This window comes from Atheta coriaria, unplaced genomic scaffold, assembly GCF_025399875.1.
Source record: "Atheta coriaria isolate IRGN ID8LTWV9N9 unplaced genomic scaffold, Caltech_Dcor_3.1 hic_scaffold_7_pilon, whole genome shotgun sequence".
NCBI lineage: Eukaryota > Metazoa > Arthropoda > Insecta > Coleoptera > Staphylinidae > Dalotia > Dalotia coriaria.
Window position 1 is genome coordinate 2704115 of NW_027045449.1, and position 22382 is coordinate 2726496.

Here is a 22382-nt window from a genome sequence, read left to right on the forward strand (position 1 = left end):
TTCAAATTGCATCGCCGATAACTATGAATTACAATGTGGCAGAGCAAGGCAAAGACGCATAATAAATTTTGCTGTCGTCGCTGGCGGGCACGATTTATGGAAAATCGATCAATGTAATTGTAAGTTTTCGGTTACCCCGCCAAACTTAAATTAGCATTTAAATGCGAGCATATTTATGCATATAATTATTTTCAATGTCTGCCGCTTATTATATCAATGTGAATTCCTTATTTTCAGGAAACTTCTATGATGCAATGGGCTGACTGACGCCGTCCGACAGTTTCCACAGACTCCAACGTAGACGTAAGTCTGAATTTGAATACGATTCATTGCTGTTTGATGCACTTTTAACCTCAAATTTCATCCTTGCGCACTCACGATTTTCGTCTTTGTTTTGGAGCGACGAAATGTTGTCTCGCATTAGATGCCTGACAAGTTACATAAAGTAAAATGTGTGTGTGGTTGGGTATGGATTGTGATGAAACGCGGCGAGGTTTATTGCGTCCAGTTTCCCATCGCCTTTTTGGTGCAAAATTTTGCTGCGAAATTTCCCGATTTGTTTACGACACGTCGTGCGCGACAATAATTTATTGCTGGATATTAAAGTGAAGGAAAACAGTTAGTTTCGGCGGTATTTTCACTCAAATTTCCTAATACTGCGTAAATGAAAGTTATTGTTGAAAATTCTCAACAAGGAAATCAAATTTACACAATTACAACCAAATTTGTTTTTATTATCAACATTATTATGTTAAATTAGCAAGAATATTCGGAAATGATTTATTGTCATTTTTTTTATTAATGAATGTTTAAAAACATTTTTTCTGCGTTTTTTTCAACGACATTTAACTAAAAATAAGATTTTACATACTTTAGTCACAACCGTGATTAAAGTGACACTTTTTGTGTGTCGAAACAGTGAAAAAAGTTGCGTTTTAAAGGTGGAAGTAGAAAAAATTAAGAGGAAAAGAAAATATAAACCCAAAAATATTAAATCTCTTAATATTTATTAAAATATTATCAAAAAACGGAATTTATTTGATTCTAAACTAATTAGAAATGGCATGAATTTCATGTAGCTCATAACTTTGATGATTTGTAATTCCCTCGCATACCATCGTGCAAAAACGCGCCAGTGACATGGAAATACGCGCAGCGGTTTTCAGTAATTAGCAATTTTCATCGATAATCATCGCTCCTGGACAATTCCGTTGGCGCGCATTAAAACGGTTAACTAACAACGCGCGGCAAGCGCACCAGCCACATGACCACGTCGTCGATCGAGTAAAATATCTTACGATGGGCACGTGCTCTCATTACCACTCCTATGCACACACGCCACCCGAACACTTTTATCATCACTCTTCGCATCCGATCCGTCTTGCAATCGATAGTGATGTAATTGTCCGCGTACTCAACGGTAATTAAACGTTATGCATAAATAACAAATAACTGCGAGCAAATAAATAGCGAAAATTGTCGGTAACTGATAGGTCGATATCTTGGCGATGCTATCGGATGCTGTTTAGTGCGTCTAAATACTCGCACACCTAGTACAACAAGCGTTTAAGCCATCGCAAGACATGCGACGTAATCACAGATTGAGTCGGCGATAATGTTGATTGATTTAATTGACGAGACGACCGCGTGATTGAGGAGTAGTGCGTATTGTCAGCGCAAAATCAATACCAATACCATTACCGCTACCAAACACAAATATTGTGCGAGGAGTAATGATGTGAAGATGAAGAGTTCTTGCATTGCTTCATCTTCATCTTCTGTGCGTTTATTCTTGGAAGTCGAAGTATGAATATGGCATCTGCAAATCGATAAATAACGTGATTAACGAATGGTGACTAATGGCACGACACGCCACATACTTTGGAATATTGAGTGAATTCAATGGAGAATTTAGTTTTTACGACTAATTTTTTTTTATTTTTGCATTGCAAGTCCAACTAACGGATAACCAGGAGGAGTGTTACTCATAAAGTATTTTTGCGTAAATTGTTTTTTGTGATTTCTGTAAATTTGTTACACAGGTTTCAATGTCACAGTACACGATTACTGGTAGTTACGTATGTGCATTATTCATGTTTAAATAGATTCGTTGCGGTTTGGACTAAAGTACATCGATACTTGCAAACAGCAAAATAGCGTATTCGATTTGATTTAATGCAAATCAATCGGTCAGGGCCACTCGCTACCGCAAGAGCGCAAGAAGTCGACGCAAAAGCAATGCGAGCTCAGCTGATTTCGAGCGCCGAGCGTGGCGAGCGATCCAATATGGTGTTTTTACCTTCACCTTTACCTACAACGTGCAGTTTGCATAAAATTAGCGTTATTAAAACTCAGCGAGGCGCGTCCATTCCGGCGACATTGCTCGCTTTTTTCTATCTTCCAATGGTGTTTTATTTATGGACTCTTGGAAAATCAACATTTTTATTGCATCCACCGTCTGCGGTGATGATTAGACAATAAATTAATAAGAAATTTTTCGTTGGAAAAAAAATATTAAACGCAAAATGCAATTTTTGTGGTTTTGACATTTTTCATTTTTTATGTAACTAAAATGATTAATGTTGAAAAGTTTTATTTATTATTTTAATAAAATGTTTACTAATCGCCGCGCGTTTCACACGCAGGTGGATCGTATCGCGCCGAGAAAAAAAAAACGCGATAAACCAATAAGGATTAAGGAGCACTATACCAACAGAAGCCTAAAGTGTTCCTAATAGTGCTACACGTCTCTCACATCTTTCAATTTCAATACGTATTCACTCCGCTGGACATTCGGGTTTTAAATTACGTCCTCGATATTTTAAATTGATTTTTTATCGACAGCGCATATAAAAAACTATCTCTCGCGCTCTGCCTCTATGTGTTATAAATGAATCTTTAATTTGAATTAATGATATTAACGTTTGGAGCTTTTTGACAGTCGCGCATATGCAGTATATGGTATGATTGACTTCGGACATTTCGGTTTCGGGTTTTATTTGATGCGTTTTATTTTATCTGTGTCGTATGTACTGAAGTTTTATATATTTAGCCATAAATGGCGTGCGTATAAAACCAAAGTATTCAGCCAATTAGTGCGAGAGGAAAGTTAATGGGATACATGATGGATATATGTGTATGCTATACACACGCTGGGATTGAGTTTTGTGTTTGTTTAATTTGTTTAATTATGAATTTCGATAATTCCGCCCAAGGGGGGAATTATTTTAAGATTTATTTCGGCGGGCTTAATTGATAGGACATCGATATTTGCAACTGGGAATTATTTAATATTGGGAAGATTAATGAAGTATGTTGAAATGTATTTTTGGTTTATTGGTTTAGATAAAAGAGCAAAAATAATGAGCTTAACTTAATTCATTTAAAAGTAAAAATTGGTAGAGAATTTGGGTTTAACATTCATTCAAAAATTGTAAATCTTGCAATTTTATGTTCAAAGTGATTTTGTTTTTCAAAAATCACTAAAAATAGCGCTTTTTCTCATGAATCGTATGCTCTATTTGTTTATAGATGGCATATGAGTTGCTTTTTGGGTTGCCTACTTGCCGCGCACCCAAATTCAATAAAAACTGCCTAAAAAACACCATAAAACTCTATTTATTTTTGAAGTTTTTCAATTTTAAGAAAATTAATACATCATTGAATAATTATTTTGACTTCTGCCAAAATTTATATAAAAAATATATAAAAATCCTAATATTATGCAACAAAATACACATCTTTTGTTTTCTAGACGTGATTTCAACGCTGTGAATGCAAATAATGAAAATTTATAGTTTTCCAGATTGATTTACACTTTGCGTCTGTATCCCCAGCGACACAGGTCAAAATACGCACGTAAATCTTGCGATTTGCGAATGAAATGCGAAAATAAGTCTCATACACGTGCCTGCAACTTTAAAACTCCACAGCGGTTTAAAGTTGGAAGTCGCTGTTGGTTGTCTCTCGCTGTGCGCTTGACCGCGGACGCGGACAGGTTCGTTAAATGTTAAATGCTACTTGATAAACCGAACGATAATTTCAATGCACATCGACTATATACTGCTGGTACTTACCCGATACTGATACTTACCATGGGCAGGTATAGGCAAATGTCGGTATTATCAATACTTGAGGCACTTCATTGAATATCGCAGTTAATTCAAATGCGACTGGATTAGAAATAGAAAATGCGTTTTGCGCTGAAATTTATTTACACCAACCCATGAGAGTGCTGTCATTTTCAACGGAGATAAACAATAAATGTGCAAATGGGTCTTTGACAGTGCTTACCTATATCAATAGAATATTATTATATATTAAATACTATACTTTATACACGCCTACAACTAAGAGGAACGTGGTTTATTTTTTTCTTAGCGTATGCGCTTTGGTATTTTAATGTATTTTATTCAAAGTAGGTCTGTAACTGTTGATGCTCGCAGAAACATAGACGTATGGGTAGCACCGGTGACATTAATATATTGCCATTTATTTTCATTGCCGTTTCCTCATCCGATAAAGTCACGAGTCTCAGCGAGCTCTCGCCAAGTCATGAGTCAAAACAACGTCGCTTCGAATTTATCGTTCGGCAGCTCGCCGCATTAATTGTGGACTGCCACCGGGAACAAAACCAGAACAATACATTTCTTTTTAAATTAAATTAAATTAAATTTCACAAAATGTTTTTCGGATTTAATTGCTGCATTTTAAAGTGCAAAAACAAGTTATTATAGAAAAGTAATAAAAATTTCACCTTTCAATCGATAAATCTTCATTATATCCGCTTAATTGGCCGTTTGGTAAATTAATTAGTCAATTAAGCGAAGAATTTTTGCGAAAATCAAAAAATAAATGCATTTTTTTGTTTGTATTTTTTTCTATAGAAGTACTAAAATATTTTATTAATTAATTAAAACACATGCGCTAATAAAAATCCCCATTAATTAAAATATCTAACACTAGCCGCTGAGTCAAACCGTTCATAATTACGACATTAAAATCGCTCGACATTACACTGCACAAAAGTGGCGTACAATTAAGCATTTGACATTTGAAACTCTCGATTGCGTGCAAGCCAACAGCCGACAATCAACACCTTGATTGTTGTGGCCATTTAATAATTTAATAAAGTTGATAACGAGCCGTGCGGCGTATGCGCAAAATCATTTTTCATGACTTTCAACTATTGTATATATGGATTTCCTCAAGCTATCATTGTCTGGTTGTATTTCTTGCGTTAATCATAATTAACCTAGGTATCGATGAATAATATCCACGCTTGATTCTAGCCGGCGATATCGTGGAAGGTCGCGAGCGTTGCAGGATGTAGCGTAAAGACAATAACAAAGAAATGTTACGATTCATTAAAGTAATGACATCGATCATTTTGCGATATCCAAGCGCAGATAACGGACTGACGTCTCTTATGTATGTGTGTGTTTGTGACTACGATCCATTTTCGAAACTCGTATCGGGTGTGATTAATTGCGTTACGCAATTGAACGACGCATGTATATATTATTACTGGTCCCGGATTTATAATGGCTTTGTTCGTTATTATCTCGTTCACACAAAGCTCCAGCGACAGAATAAGTTAGATGCAAAGCGACAGTGAACACGTTTTCAGACTTTGCTGGCTTAAAACACTATGAGGTTCAAGTGTACGGCACGTATTAGAGATATTTAATTATCGATACGTCGTTCAATAATAATTATACACTGATTGGGCAGATGAAAAGGTAAACATTTCTTTGAGACGGCGCACGGCGTATGGGTGCATTCATAGAGATTCTCTTTGCAGCGCGAGAGACAAATAGTGTTTTGAAACACGCGTCTTGATGAGATAAAAGCGTCGCGATTGATTTCGCCGCGCGGGCGCGTAATTAAAACGATGCGTTCGGTTCGTTCTGCCGCTTCTCTCGGCGACGACGCGGGCAGAAATTAATTAATGCCACTTTCACTCGGACTTTTGCTCGCTTATAAATCTATGGCTTTGCGTTGCGACCTGCGAGGTGTAATAAAATTGTTTTAATCGGTTTTTACGAGTTTACAGCCGTGTAAATCAATAAAATTGAAGAAATTCAAGTTTAATGTGCTTTATTTTGCATCTGGAGCTTTCAAAACGGCGCATTACCTAGGCTGCCATCTTGGGATTTATTTATTCATTATTTCGATATTAAATTATGGTAACATTTGATGTTTGGTAATGTTTTAATGGGATTTTCTTGTGTTTTTACGAGTTTACAGCCGTTTTAGGCTGAAATTTAAAGAAAATCTAGTTTAATACACTTTATTTTGCATGTGAAACTTTTAAAATGGCGGATAATTAACTCTGTTATCTTGGGATTTATTTTTTAATTAGTTTGGTATTAAATTATGGTTAAATTTTAGCTTTAGTAATATTTAAATGTGATTTGTTTAGATTTTTACGAGTTTAAAGCCGTTTTAGTGTGAAACTTGAAGAAAATCTAATTTAATTCTCTTTATTTTGCATTTAGAGCTATTAAAATAGCCGTTTATTCGCGGCGCCATCTTAGGATTTATTTTTTTATTACATGTATATTAAATGAAGTAAAATTTCAGATTTGGTGAAGTTTAAACTGATTTTCATAGGTTTTTATGTGTTTTTAGTCACGCATATCTGAAATAAGAAGAAAATCTAATTTATTTAGCATCTTGCGCTTTTAAAATGGCGGCTTATTACCGGTGCTACCTTGGGATTGAATTTTAAAGTGTGTAGATATTAAATAATAGTAAATTTTAAGGTTTGGTAATCTTTTGGGTGATTTTCCTAACGACAAAATGATTTCACTCATACCTAACCTCAATTTACCACTATATTTCATCGCCTGTCCGCAACTAATCACGCTCCGCGTGCGCTGTGCATATGTTTACCTTGTTGCTTATGGTAGTGGGCAAACATGGGTAAGTATAGCGCGCATGCGCATGCAAAACGTCCCGGTGTGCCCTCGAGGGTAACGCGCGTCGGTTGTGCTCCTTCCTGCTGCATTAGGTGGCCCCGTCGGCGACGATTACACACAAAAATCCCGAGCCGCTAGAAAATTTCCGCGTCGAGTGAGCGCTCTCCGGTGGCGGTCGTGACTCGGCTTTCTTTATGAATTATTCCAGCGTGCATTCAATAAAGCATTGTTTCAATAAGGCCACAACCGATGTACATGTACATGGTTTTTCCTTCGGCTGCGGCAGCGATGTTGTGTTGTGTTGTGTGTTTCTTCTCGCGCGCCATACCAAGGATGCGGAGGTAGCATCGGTTCAAAGTGGCTTCTAACATCTTTTTAGTGCTAATTTCCTTTCGCGATACAGATACAATAACCATAAATAAATGCGTTGTAAGCTGTAAGCACGCGCGCGCGCGCTCGCGCTTCTTCGGGGTCACACTTGCATTGAAATTCTCCGGTGGTATTTATTATATATTCAAGTTGAGTCCTCGTGTGCATTATGCACCCGTGCACCCGTTTCATCTCGGCATCAAGTTCTTATTTCATTCTTAGACTCATGGCGCTTCTGGTATTGGTAAGCGGACACCCACAACACAACAAATTTGCTCTGCGGAAGCAGTGAATATTTGAATGCTTGAAATGTGCTTTGTGAGATGTGAAATTTTCGCGCGGATAACGAATGGCGAATACGTGAGATCGTAAATTTTCTAATGTTTAAATTTATACACATTCAAGTCACAGCGACACGAAACGCTGAGAATCGGGGTACCAGATCGAGAAAGCGTAACATAACGCTCTGTAATCGAACACCAACCAAATAAAAATCCAGAATTTTTTTTTTGAAGAAAATGCGGAAAAATAATTACAGGATGTGTGTACTTGGTTGCATATAATGCGCGTATAATATATATCTAATTATTGTTATTATTTCTATATCCTGTGGTCGAACAATCGACGCCGCGAACACAACAAACATTTTACAGCGTCTCTTTATGACATTGTTTCGTACGCGGGGCCATTAAAACAATTTACTTGCGATTGTTGTGTGTGCGCGCGCGCTCGCAAGTGCAAAATGTCAACGCGTTAATGTCTTTATTTAGGGTTTTAATTCCGCCTATTCTGAAACAAAACACGTTGTTAAAAGCCGCGCAGATAATCACATTCAAATTTAAACGGTGTTAATTTATGCGTGTGCGCGATTCGAGCAGGTTTGACATCCAATCTGCATTGATTGATACTAAAATTTTTGGTCGCGCCACAAAGAAGACAAGGACATCCTCAGGAGTGTGTGAAACTGTGAATAGCGAGTATAGAGACTCGGTCTATACACCTGTCGAGTGCGTAACGTTTGGGATTAATTATTTTATTAATATTAATGTCGCGACTTTCTAAATTTACGAGTAAATGACTAAATTAATCCCGCGGACACTACCCACGCGCGAAACATCAACATTTTTGCATACACGCTTGTCAAAATAGAAAACAAGTTACATTAATATGGGCATTGATTAGGAAAGACGATGAAAATGGTGTGTTTTATGCGCGTGGTTTACTAATCCATGGAAAGTCTAATTAAAGTGGTGCCTAAGTAGTTATTACGTTAAAAAATATAAAATACACCAAGGCGAATAGGATGTGAGATGATACTCTCAGCGTACTGAGTAACTTAGAGTAACTTAGCTTTGAATGCTTCATTTCATTGCCATTGTTTCCAGCAAACTCGACGAGAAGAATGAACAATCGTAGGAAAGCAGGAAGACCATGAAATCTTTAACAACCAACAATTATGTTAACATTTAAAGAATAAACTATTATGTTATACGCGTACGAATTTTAAAAATTGTTGCAGAGTGTGTTTTGAAGCAACGTTAACGGATTGCAACGCACGAAAAACATTTATTTTTGATTATTATCAAAACTAGTAAATTAAGTGAGGTTTTCTAAGAAAATTCCTGAAATTTCGACCAAAAATCGCAGAAAAAACAGATATTTAAATGTAGAAACCTATAAAAATATTAAATTTCTGCTGTGAACAATGTGTATCTGTCTATAAAATCAAAAACGGAAAATATTTAACTGCAAAACAATAAAAAAATAAATTTTAAACAGTGTAATTCCAGAGTTTTTGAAGAAAATGCAAGTTTGTTTTCTGTAAAACTGAAATACCTATGGAATTATTACACGCACAACGCTAGAAAATATATTTTAGTAAAGAGCAATAAATTCTCTAGCGTTTTGCTTTAATAAACTTGCAATATTTGTAAAAACAAGCCCATAAAACTTATTTCTTTAATGTTTCTATTATCACTTTAAAACCAGCTCTTAACTTGTTTAATACTTGCATAAATATCCACTAGATGTCGATACGTACACCTTTTAACTGTAATATAAACTATTTATATTTACATTTCTCAAAACACACCTACTTTACGTTTATGTATTTGTATTTTTTGTTATCTTTTAGTTGCGGTAGTATTTTGTTATTCGCATCGTATATCCTGCGATTATGTATAATTCCCCAACGCTCATCCTGAACATCTTTTTTCCATTGGTGTTTAGATGATTAAGAATCACATTAAGCGTGTCGTGTGTACCTCTGCCAGTGTGTGCGTGTGCAATAAAAGAAAATAAATACACAATAAATTCGCCGACGCGCGCGCCGTACACATAAATTCGATTGAAATTGAATAAAAATGAGCGAAACAGGAAAGCAGTGTGCTGAGGCAAACGTGCGCACAGCTCGGCGCACGATTAGGATGTGCGCCGCTATAATTCATTCGCGGCGCGAGCGTAATATTTTTATGATTGGTGTTTTTATCGTCGCATCACGGCCATTGCTATTATTTATTAATCGGGCGATTATTGAAAAAAAAAGTACAATTGCACGCACGCATCGCGCGTTTTCAGTTTTGAAGATGGCCGCCGAACAATTCTCCGCCTTGCGCTCGCAAACGTGCGGATATTGATTAATAATTTATGGTGCGCAAATGGATTTTCTATTCTCACAGGCACAGCGGTGGATGAGTAATTGATTTTTTCGTCGGTGGGAATAAGTACTCGGTTGGCTATTAGTTAAACGGTTTGCGATTTTAATAAATCATTGATTGGGTTATAGGTTATTGAAAAAACGTTTTATTTTTGTATTCGTGTTAATGTTTTATTGTAAAAAGTAAAAAATATTTTTTTCAATGTCCGAATATTTCTAGTACGTACCGGTTGTGACTTTTTGACGAATGCATTCGATATTCATATTCGCCAAAGATTTATGTGCATAAATTTCGAGGCAATTTTAGAATCCGTTTTTATTTCAATCGGCGTACGGCTGCTGACCTCACAAATAGCAAAAAACAAAATTAATTATTATGATAACTTTCATTCGCATGTCAAAGATGAAGCAAAAAAACTCTAGCGATGGTAAATCGACCGTTAAAATTGTTGAAATTTTTTTCTGCGCTCGATCTTCTCACCCACGTTGATTCGCCGCGGCGGTTTTGCGAAATAACAAATGGTGCGATGAGGTGTCAGCAACACCTACTAATTAATAATCATTAAAAACGTATCGTCCTCGTGCGCGCGCATTACGTGCCGCGTTTCGGTAAACCGCGCGAAGCAATTAATCTAGATTGTTCTTGCATCAGCAAAGCGTATTGCAAACCTGCCTTCACACCTTTAGAAAACGCATCGCCGACTCGCGAGATTCAATATAAACAGACGAGTTCAAAGAGTTAATATCGAATCAGCATGAGAAACACGAGCGCGGCGCGCATATCACGTGCAAAAACACATGTTGCGAAACGCGCTTGAAATCGATTTGGAATAATAAATTTTCGAGACGTCGAAAAATCCGCCGTGAATGCAGCGTAATTTTGATAGACATTATGCTCAATCAGTGTCAGTGCGAATACAATAAATATTTCGAACGGTGTTCGGTTTTTGTTTGTTTCATCGCGGTTACTTTTTGCTACCTGCTTGCGTAGCATACAAATTGAATGGGATGTATTGGATGTAGAAATGAATAAACGATCCATCAGCTCACCTGGCGTTTGTGGTTTTACACCTTGTAGGAAAATCGCGTATCGCATGTATTTGATAACATCTAGTTTTCAACATGCAGACGAAAATACTATTTGTCTAAGAAGTAATAATTTTGTTTAAATATTAGATTTCCATGCATTTTAAATTACGTTTTGCTATTTTATTGCTTATTTTATGTTACAAAGTTTATTTTCTGTATATTTATTCTTTGTTGCTGGTTTTTTCTGAGTTTTACGCTTTGAAAGAGTAAAACTTTCCTGGACATAAATGTGATGCTTATCATAAGCTAATAAATATCAACAATAACGCACCAAATAAGGTTCGATAATTACGTCAATAGCTCTCGAGGCTCGCGCGCGCACACTCGCGGAATTTATTCAATTTCCTATAAAGACGTCTTGCAATTCGACTTCAACTTTGATTTCATCGTCTGTCGTTCGTGCATTTGCCATCAGGCATAAACCATAAAGCACTTCTTTCTCGCGCTGCGTTTGCAATGAGGAATGAAAATATTAAATGTCATTCCACTACATAAAACTATCCGTGCAACATTATCTTTAATGGTCTTTGCTGTTTTAAATTTTTTACGTAAAATTTAGAAAAACTGATACATTACAAGCTTCTGTTTATAAAATAATTCTGCCAGGGAGATATTACATTGTAGTGTAATTATTTTACGATCTTTTGTTTTGGATTTACGGCGCTTTTGAGTTTATTTTCTATATATAGGCAAGAATGTCCGGTTCTAAACGTCGCGGCGGTTTTTGTCAGCCGGTTGGATGTGCTCTGGTTTCTCGGCGGGCTTTTGTCGGTTTGAAGATGAAATTTTTGCGCCCGTTTTAAATGTGGCACGCCTCGCTGCGCTTGTTGATTATACCTTCCCGACGCTGCAGGTGTCTAATGGAAGAAGGAAGAAACGTAAGAAAATGCAAACGCCGCTGACCATGTTGACCATGCCGCCCATGGTCAGCACATATTTAAATAGACTCGGCGCAAGACACACTGGGTTTCCGTCTTCTTGTCTTTTTGCCAAACCAAAGCCAAAGCTTTTCGATTGAGAGCACTGACGGTGAGACGACGACGACGAAAAAAAGCGAACGAGTTGATGTTGTTACACGCAAGAAGGCAAACGGTTTACAATATACAATTAAAGTAATGCGGAGCCGCGAGAAGCAACACGCCACAATGGATACAATAGATGCACGAGAACGCGCGCGCTGTTCGACAATGGCGACGCGCAAAGAGATAATGGAATGATGACTGCTGTGAAGCAAACGATTTACATATTTATCGCAAGCTGCACGAGTACAACTTGTATCTGCTAAAGTATATCTAATCAAACATTTAATTACTTGCTGTGTATCGAGATAAAAAAAATGTGTAGAAGGTTGATTAGTAAGCATATTGAAAAGCTTTTCTAATTATTTCAAGAAAGAATCATTAGGTGTAGTTTTATTTGTTTGCTTGATTATAATTTATATGTTGGTATGTAACACATATTTAATATGCAACCAACTGTGCATCCTATGAAATATTAGGTATGCAAATGTGGTTTTGTATGTTTGTGGCGCTTTCACGCTAAAACCACTCCACTGATTTTAAAGAATTTTGGTATAAAAATACTTTAGACATGTGAAAAACATTTTGGATACTTTTTGTTTTAAAAATTTAACTTTAAGGGTGTGAAATAAGGGTTTAAAGTTAATATGGAGATTCTATCATAATTTTAGTTACATAATTTGAATCTAGAGGGCGCTATGATGCATTTTTTCTATAAATATCAAAAATTATTCTAATATGATTTCCTCTCCAGTATAACTTCTTCAACCTTCCCCATCTTGGCTGACAATAAGTATTGTCGCACCAGTTGGGCAATAACCATTCATTTAGCAACTTGACACTCTTGTGACCACGAAACATCGTGAAACATCGTAATGGCACCCACAATACCGGTCATAATGGTGCGCCGTGCGGTGAAAATAGATAAATGGAAATTGATTCTTGTTCTTGTCTTCGCCGGATGGACAAAAACGCCGATTGGAATTACAACCGAAATGGCACAATATGCGTCCGAACAAATTGGCACATAAATATGAAAATAACCGTTTGCGATTCTTTCCGCTCTGTGTGACCGTATTCGTACGAGTAAATACAACCAGTACCTGTGCCGGTGAATATTGTTGTTATTTTGGCATGTCGCATAGTTTGCGCGACTACGCCCGACCAATTATTTATTTATCTTGTTAAGGTGCACATTGTGCTCGCGTTTACAATGCCGAATAAACTTCAATACACAGACCGCACCGCAGACATAACCTAACAACGCGGATCGTCGCACTCCATCGCGCACACTTTTGATTCTATTCGACTTTCGACATTCGCAAACAATCCGCAACATGGAATAAACATTAAAATATTATGCATGACGCACGGTTTAATTGCAATTCGTACCGCAATCGAATTAATCTCGACGCAAACACGTTTTAATCAAAATATGACAAGACAGCATATATTGTAAGACAACATAACCTCACACCTAACCTAAAATAGTCCGTATTTAATAGTCTGTGTGCCTATCTATTGCACAGCAAAGGTTAGCGCGTATGAATTATGATGATTGTTACGACGTGGGTTCGAGCGTTTGCAAACAATATCCATATTACTATCGTAATTGCGTTATTAATCATCCGCACTGCACTCGTTTTCCATTCGTCGTCGATTTTAATTACGTACATGGCGAATATTCGCGGTGCGCTGTCGTCGGGTGGTGGCCGGTGAACCAAAACCGCGACATGCGTATCACATGCCGACATTAGCATGATAATTAAAATGTGTGCGCAATGGCGCAGACGTAGAAATGTAATAAATTTGCACTTGTCATAAAAACTGCGAACGCTGTGCGCGAATTTAATGTGCGCTCTGATTGCGCAAAACGCGAGAAATAAAGGAACTTATTAACGCTGGCGTTTATATTTGCCAGCGCCACGTTTAATGTGACTATTGACGCCTGTAAACCAATATTTAACAATTCCAAACAAGGTGTTTTTGTCATGTAATGCAATAATAAATTATTTATGTTCGAAATTATCGAATGAAAGTTTTAATGTTGTGAAACACTTTGTATGTTATTAAAATTATTATATTATGTTAAATATTAATAATAAACGCAGTGCGTAGTCATGTATTAATCAATTTCTTAATTGCACGTCGGGCTTTTATTGCGATTGGAATGAAAATTCAATCGGAATCGGATTAATTAATGCGAGAAACTCCAATTTAGAAAATTGTATCGTTCGATCACGAAACGAAAATATCACGAGCTTTAAACGCGGTAATTAATTAGCCACCAACCGATGGCGCACATTCGTATCGAATGCAAATTGCACGTCATAAAACAATTAAGCTAATTGCGTGCTAGGAATGACGGAATTGCTTGACTTGAATTTAGCATGTTTGCATAATTAATTTGTTTTCTTTTGTTATAGGTCACACAACGCAACGCAACACAAAGTGAGTAGTTATTATGTTGTTGTTGAAATTATTCTCAACTATTTGGAAAAGTTCACTTGAAGTTAATTTAAGTCGAAATGAAAATGCCACCGCTTCGTATCACATTCAATTCGAGAATCTGCATTAATTAGTAGTTAGACGAGCAGTTAGCGCAGCACTTTGCGAAATTGATTCGGATGGTTTTGATTTAGCATAAATATTACGCTTTCGACATGTTTATTTATTTTTATTTTCGCGTATTTAGTCGGCAACGTCCTTTGCATAATTCGCGTGCATGAAGATGTGCAAGATTGGTTTGCTTGGTGCTTGCACGTCTTTTCATTTTCTTTCATCATCAATTTCTTGGTCTCTCGGCGTGTTTGGTATTCGATGAAATCGCTCCCTCGCTCCCGCAATACACGAATGCGCGCCGCGCTCATCAGTTCATCAGCTCATCACGAAATTGCGCAATGATATTTTTGCATCGAAAGGTCGCTCGCACGGCGCCTGCAACCGACTCTCAAGACTAAAGTTCAAGGCAATTCATTCTGCACAAATACACACACATATATTGTTTCTCTTAATAATATCGCACACCTAATATTAAAAATATTAAAAATGTGCATGACTTCATAGTTTTGGGATTTTCGCGTAAAAAACACGCCGTGATTTATTGGTGGATATTATGCGCGCACTTGGCGGAATTTAGAAAAGTGTAAGAGTGGCTCGAGATCGAATGAATTATGCGCGCCGCCGCCGCCGAGTGCAAAAGTAAGCAATTTGTTTTGCGCAACGCCTAAAAACTAGCGATAAATCATTGCGACACACGAACGTCCAGCGCGTTCGCCGGGGTCTTTAATTTACGACCGCGGCCCGCCCGAACCAACCGTCAAATTACAATAAAAAGAAAGATTCGCGCTTATAAACACGCGCATGATTCATTTTACAACTTTTACAAGCATCATCTAATGGGATTAGATATTAAATCGTCTATTTTGAATTTTTGCAGTTTTGACTTTGTTCGTTTATGTAAATATAACGGTTGCTCACGAATGCACCTCACGAAACCGGTAATATTTTGGCGCCTGCAAGCGATCCAATAATAATGATTAATTAAGCGTAACTGCGACCTCATCAAACATCAGTCAACAGCAAAAAAATATCCACAATTGATTATTTCAATTAATCAATCGTCCTATAAAGTTTTTTATGCAAATTTTGAGGTTATGTTTACTTCCGGCATGTAAAATTGCCTACGTTGTTTGTGTTTGCGTTGCGCTCCGTTTTTGGTATAATATAATTGCATTTCGTTATGTTTTTTTTCGCCTCGCGGAATTGATTTGTTCCTGACAAGTAAACCAGTGTATACGGGAAGGCATACAACAATGGATCATGCCGAATCGATTTATCATCCAGTTCGCGCCTGTTACCTGTCACCTGTTGCTGAAAGTAAAGCACGCCGAAGTGTCAAAAATGGCGCACACACCGTTTCTATTATCGCGCTGCGCACGCGTTGCATGTGCAGATTTGATTTATGCGCGGTATTACCCCAGAGGGCAGCCTTGCCTACGTTTCTAGGTTAGAATATTTTATTATTCCACATACAAAATGGCCGGATGCATACGAAATTTGATTTTAAACATTTAATTCGTTTTTTGCACGATTTACGTTTTGTCTGCGCTGGGAAATGTCGAGATGATTATCTGTAAATGTTTATAAGGAGTTTTTGCTTGTTTGCTTTGATCCGAGCGTGTAATTATCAATAAAATTTAATGAAACGCAATGTTTGCGCGCGCTGAAATGTTTCGCTAGTGATATCAAATTGCGGGAAGAAACTGGCCAGCGACGCGCCACAGCGTTACAAACACTTTTTTGTTTGCTTGTTTCTCGACTTCGACGCGATGCGATGTGAATAGAAGAAAAAGACCGAACGCGTTTATGAAAGTTTTAAGTGGACGTTTAAGCTTTATTTCTACCTTTGCACTACATGCTCGTTTGCTTGACTGCACATAATGACACTTTGTTTATCGGTAAATCTCCGCGTACGGCTAACAAGTCAAATCAAACGTTATCTGCAGCGCGCGGCGCGCAAAAAATTAATTTGCACATTATTAAGTTTTTAACAACGTCTCATACAATTAACTATAATCGCATATAAACACATAAATAACGAATACTGATCTTTAACGACCGATAGAAATGAAACGCAAGCAAAAAACCTAACCTGAAAGGTTGTGTCGCGTTGATTAAACGCGTGTAATGCGCTGAAGAAGTGTAAAAAAGTGAAGAAGCGTGGAGGAGAGTGGAAGAAAGGTCAGGCAAAGAAGTTCGTTTACATAATGCATTTCGTCTTGGAGATGCTGACAAAACGGACAAATGAGATGTAAACGAGAAGGAGTCGTAATATGACTTCGAATGCGTTTAATGCACGAGTGTGATCAAATGTTAACTAGTGTAGTAATTTATTACTGCCTAAAGTAAATAGACATGTTCGTTCTTTTTTTCGTTGGAGTTTTACAGGCGTGAGTGAAAAATGAGACGGTATGTTAATTTTATTCCGGCGAGCACAAACGCAGAGTAATTTTTATTATAGAGATTATGTAATGTGTATTTTTATTTACTTGTAGCAAAAAAGAGAACCTGTAGTGTGTTTGGAAAAGGTGAAATAAGAAATGTGTTGTATGGTGAAGTTTTATAACTTATTTAAGTTTATGTTAAATGGTGATTATTGTTAGTCGTATTCTTTGTTCGCGTCTTGCAACATTTCTTATTTTATTTTGCATAAGAATAATTAATCATTTGTGCGTGAATTAAGCTGTGTATAGGTATCTAATTGATTTCTTTCTGTGTTTTTATTTGGTATGTACGTTTTTTTTACATTTTTGCATAGTTTTTAGTAAAAATTTTATTAATTTTGCAATTAGATTTTAAAGAAATGAAAATTGCTAATAATGCACCTTAGCGCCATCTCCGATTCAAATAATTAACTATAACTATGATTGAATTTCAATAATAACTTTCATCCCTTATTTAGCACCCTTTAAATAATAATTTTTGATATTTTTATACTTATTCTCCTATTCGGGACATAAAAGAATCTAAAAATGCATAGATTATCAAAATCTGTCCAGCCGTTCGTGACTTATAAATGTTGCAACTAACGCAACTTAGTTTTTTACACATTCTCACTCCAAATTTAGTCAATTTTCATCAATATTTTATGTTTGGCGAATGTGTACATAACAGTACACTTAAAATAGTTCGCATTTCCTATTTCGCTGGGCGTACGCCCGTGTTTCGTTCATGAAAGTGGCAATTTACGTCCGCACGCAGCGCATTTCTTCCAGCCACCCGATTCACCTGCACTCACAGTTTATCTATTAGCGCATGACGCATAAAATGTGACCACTCCACACGCTAAAACAAAGAAAGGTCGCTTTTGTGGCGGCTGCGCACGTGTGTTTCATGTGTTTTTCGTAGCTTTGCATTCTTCAAGCTTACACTTTATGCGCTTTATGCACTCGCGCGCCGATTTGAAACCAAAGCGTGCAATATTCATGCTCGAGTGGCTTCTCGACGGGACGATGGTTTATTCGCGGCAGATATCATTACGTGTTTTACACACATTGTTGTGTGCGGCGGTGTATGCACGTCGAAACCTGTGCGCGCATTGCGCTCGCCGGCGTTTAATTAGCTGCGAACCTGCATGTGTCCGCTTAATGACGACGGAAATGAATTAATGCACGCTACCCGTTGGATAATTAAATCATATACGCACATATATGCGCGCCGAGCGCTAATAGACTGTCTGCTCGCATTTAGCAAGAGTTTACCAGACGAGAAACTCAATTGTGGGTAATTATTAAGTGCAGAAATGTAATCTGGTGTTTTTCCACCACAATGAGCAAGAAGTCGAGGTATTGAAAGTGCAATGCGAGTCGTGATCGTGATCAACAATGAAACGCGCAAAAATTACATCAGAAATGTATCATAAATTGAAGAAAGAAAAAAAAACGTAAATGCATGTCACTTTGTATAACGGAAGCAGATTGGTATTGATAAGTTACTCCTGCACCTGTTTTTGTACAGGCATCTGTGGAATTTGGTGTTTAATTAAGTTAATTAATTAATTAAACGCTCGATGTACTCGGTTTCGTCCCGTTGTCGAATCAGATTGCAATCTGGCAATGGGGAGATGTGGACCGCGCCTTTATAATCTTGAAGTTTGCTAATTAAACAAACAATAACAGAATACGGACAATTATATTTTTATTTTTAGGTTTTCATTTGATTATTTATCGAAGGTAATCACTTTACTGACGTCTTTTTTTTATTTAGATTTTGATTTATTGATTAATTTTTGTCGTGAATGGTCAAAAAAGCTATACAAATAAGTGTACCAAGTTTCGCCCAAAATTTAACACCTTTTAGGTAATAATTTTTGATATTTTAATAGTTATTCTGCTATTCCAGACCCAGACGAATCCAATAAATCATAGGTGATCAAAATCTATGAAGCCGTTCTTGAGTTATAGATGCTGTAACTAACAAAACTATGTTTTTTTTTAGATTTATTAGAAAAATACTCGTAATGTTTTGGTTATAATACTATATTTTACACCCGATTGCAAAATATAAGTAATTTATTTTAATTATAATTTCACATTATTGATTTAAAATTAAAACTTTCTCCGATTTCGATCGCGCGCAGATCGGCACCGCAACAATTTTTCAATTATCGATTAGATTCAAACGAGGCATCACCGCCATATTGTCTGTCATTCAGTCGTCTGCTGGCGTGCCATCAGATACAACCGAGCGCGCGCGTATCTCGTGCACTTATCTCTGGCGATCGCCGGAACAACCGTTGTGGTAGTTGTTGTCGTTGTTGTCGACGGCGCAAAGAAACGCCACAATGAAATCGATAAATTAAAAAACCGTTTCGCGCGCACGCATGAGCGGAGCTGATGTCGCGCGACATATTGTATTGAGTATAATATCAATGTAGTAGATATCCATGTGGCTTATGGCTACCGTAATGGCGACCAACACGATGAATGATAGTCATAAATTGAATGCGAGTAAATAAATATGAGAATATGGAAATTGTGGAAAATGTGAAAATGATAAAAAGCGAGCGATTTAAAGTAAGTCACACGAGAGCGGCCGTTATAATCGTGTGAATGCGCATTATCACGACAGGTGGCGTGTCACCGACGTGGTAATTTATATTTGTCATTTGGTGGCTATTAAAAATGTCACAATTCACAGTTGTTAGATTTACATTTGACATTCTTGGAGTAGAATACATAAATATAGAAATATTTTTATTTGCATGCTAATTTGTGAGATTTTACTGGATTTTTTTCTTACATTCTATTATGTTTAATATAAAAAAGAGTTGCGTTAGTTACACCGTTTATAACTTAAGAACGGCTGGATAGATTTTGATGATTTATGATTTTATAGATTCATCTTGGTTCTGAATAGGTGAATAATTAATAAAATATCAAAAATTATAACTTGAAGGGTTTTAATAAGGGATGAAAATTTGTATAGCGATTCAATCTTAGTTAAAGCTAAGTAATTGAATCCTAGATGGCGCTAAAATACAATATAAGCATTTCTTAATTTTTATAAGCTAAATTTTAAATTTTCTTGAAGGAGTCGACACATATTAGACTCAAGAAAATAAAAATTTATTAAAATTACGTCGCGGCAAAATCTAGTATTAAAATAAACTTGATAATGATTTTTGTGTTGCGCACCATCTCAAACTAATTAATACACTAAAATGGCACAAAATTACGCGTTACAACATTTCTGAAAACGATAAGGCATTATTGCACTTGTCTACATGCAAGAATCTACATTTATTTAACACGAAAAAAACACGTATCTGATCGAGATTAGGTCTTGACTGCGAGCGCATTTATTGGACGAGTTGCTGTGCCATGCGTGTGCGCACTTTCTTTACTTTTTCTCGCGATAATTAATTAGCTTAGAATTATGCAATTCGCGTCGGACTAATCGCGCCCGGCTTGCGCACGCTCGTAATTAACGTCCGCGCATGCGAAACGCGCGATTTCGTCCAAATATAGCCGAGGAGTTTATTTATTGGCCAATTCATTATCATTCAAGCGCATTCGGCGGGGTTAACGCTGCCCGTCGCACGACCTAAAATCCCTAAAAAAGTCGCTAATTAGTCAGATATTTGTCCGATGCGGAGCGCGCGCAGCAATCGGTAATTATGCGTTCACGGCTGCCAACCAGATCCATACATCATTGACTTTATCGGCGCAAGCAACTAGAAACAGCACAAAAAAATAAAACGTCCAACTCACAAAGTCATCAACGTCGTAGTCTACTAAAGCGACACTTTAATTAGTAATTAGTCGGTTGGAGATGTATTACACATGCATAATAAACGCACAGTTTATACATTTTGTAATAAATAATTCCACGGAATAAAAATCATCATCTTGCGGTGGTCGATTATAAACTTGGTTTAAAAGCTGTCCGTTGTTGTTGTTGTTGTTGTTGCAGCAGGCTTGGGAAAATTATTAAAGCCGGGCTCTGGCAGCGTCCTTCGCGAATCGAATCGATCCCGCGCAAGTTTAATATCGTAATGGGCACGATCGACGGCCGGATCGTGTATTAAGACGCAGTTATAAAAACGCACAAATTAATATGTCGACAATGATGCCGGAGCGCATAGCGCTAGAGAGGCTGGTATTGCCTGCCAGAGCGTAAGCGAATATTTATTGCGCCTTGTTGCAGTTTAATGCAACGTGCATCGAGCGCCGTAAACAAATCAGCGTGCCGCGATGTAATAATTAACGCTGGATTATCGCTCAATCGTGTGCGCCAAGTGAGAAGAATATTGCGAATGCCTTCGGGATGTATTTTCGTATTTCATTCACTCGCGATATTTATTGTATTGATCGCAGCGTTTGTGTTTTCACGCGTCAGAACACAAACCTTGCTCGCGATTTGTTTTATCATCGGCGGATTTACATCCTGGTTGAGTTAGTTATTTTTATTGTGTATAGATGGCGCTACCTGTACTATTTGTTCGTTTGTGCTCTCGAAAATCTCCGTGGATTGCGAAACGGGGTCAATCATGCGCTTGAGCATGCGCCCATAAGTCATATCGACGCGTTACCTAACATTATCGCAACATCAAACGGCGGGCGCGATCCGTCTGTCGTCGTCGAGCGCGAAAATTCACGGCACGCCTTGAATGATCTCCACCCACAATACACAACCCAACACAACATGTTGCGAGTAAAAATTTACACCGCGCCGAGAAACTCATCTAGCATTAGTTTGTACACAATCTTGATCAATATGATTGTTCAAATTAGAAATTCGCGTGTTTTTATGAGGTGCTAAGTGTGTAACAATATTTCTGATGTATGTGATCTTGTGAAATTTCGGGTTTCCGTTTTGTAATCGCACAATACTCGTGTATAAAGGTGCGGTGTAATTAATAAATAATACTCTTGACTCCGGCGCGATTCGACGCAGTTTTTAACTCCGCCGCTGCGCGGTTACACAAAACTTAATTAACCACGTTGTGTTTTGTGTCGAAGCGAATCGAGATCTGTTTCACGTCTTTCAAGGGTGACCCATTGACTTCATTCGCGTCCTAACCTTAAATAAATTTGTGCGTGTTTTTTAAGTTGCGCTCAAATCGCATGATTCGATTCGATTTTTTTCTTCGGCGACGTGAAATTGCGAATTTAAAATCGACGCAAGGTCGAAGACACCGAAACAAAAACACGAGAGATGGAGATCCTTGGATTAGTCATTTCATTCATGATTGCTAAATTACACAATTTAGCCAAGTAATAATAATAATGATGTAAAACGATTCAATTTAAATTCAGCATT

The 22382-nt window shown here is 37.3% G+C and overlaps 1 protein-coding gene across 3 annotated transcripts in view; it reads left to right on the top strand.

Annotated features, from left to right (window-relative positions):
• Positions 1-22382, top strand: part of LOC135795903 (homeobox protein 9) — a 97221-nt gene that overhangs the window by 54950 nt on the left and 19889 nt on the right. For all 3 annotated transcript variants that reach the window (XM_065307714.1, XM_065307713.1, XM_065307715.1), the window contains exons 3-4: positions 238-303; positions 14483-14507. The gene's annotated coding sequence lies outside the window, so the exon portion shown is untranslated. The remainder of the gene's footprint in view (positions 1-237; positions 304-14482; positions 14508-22382) is intronic.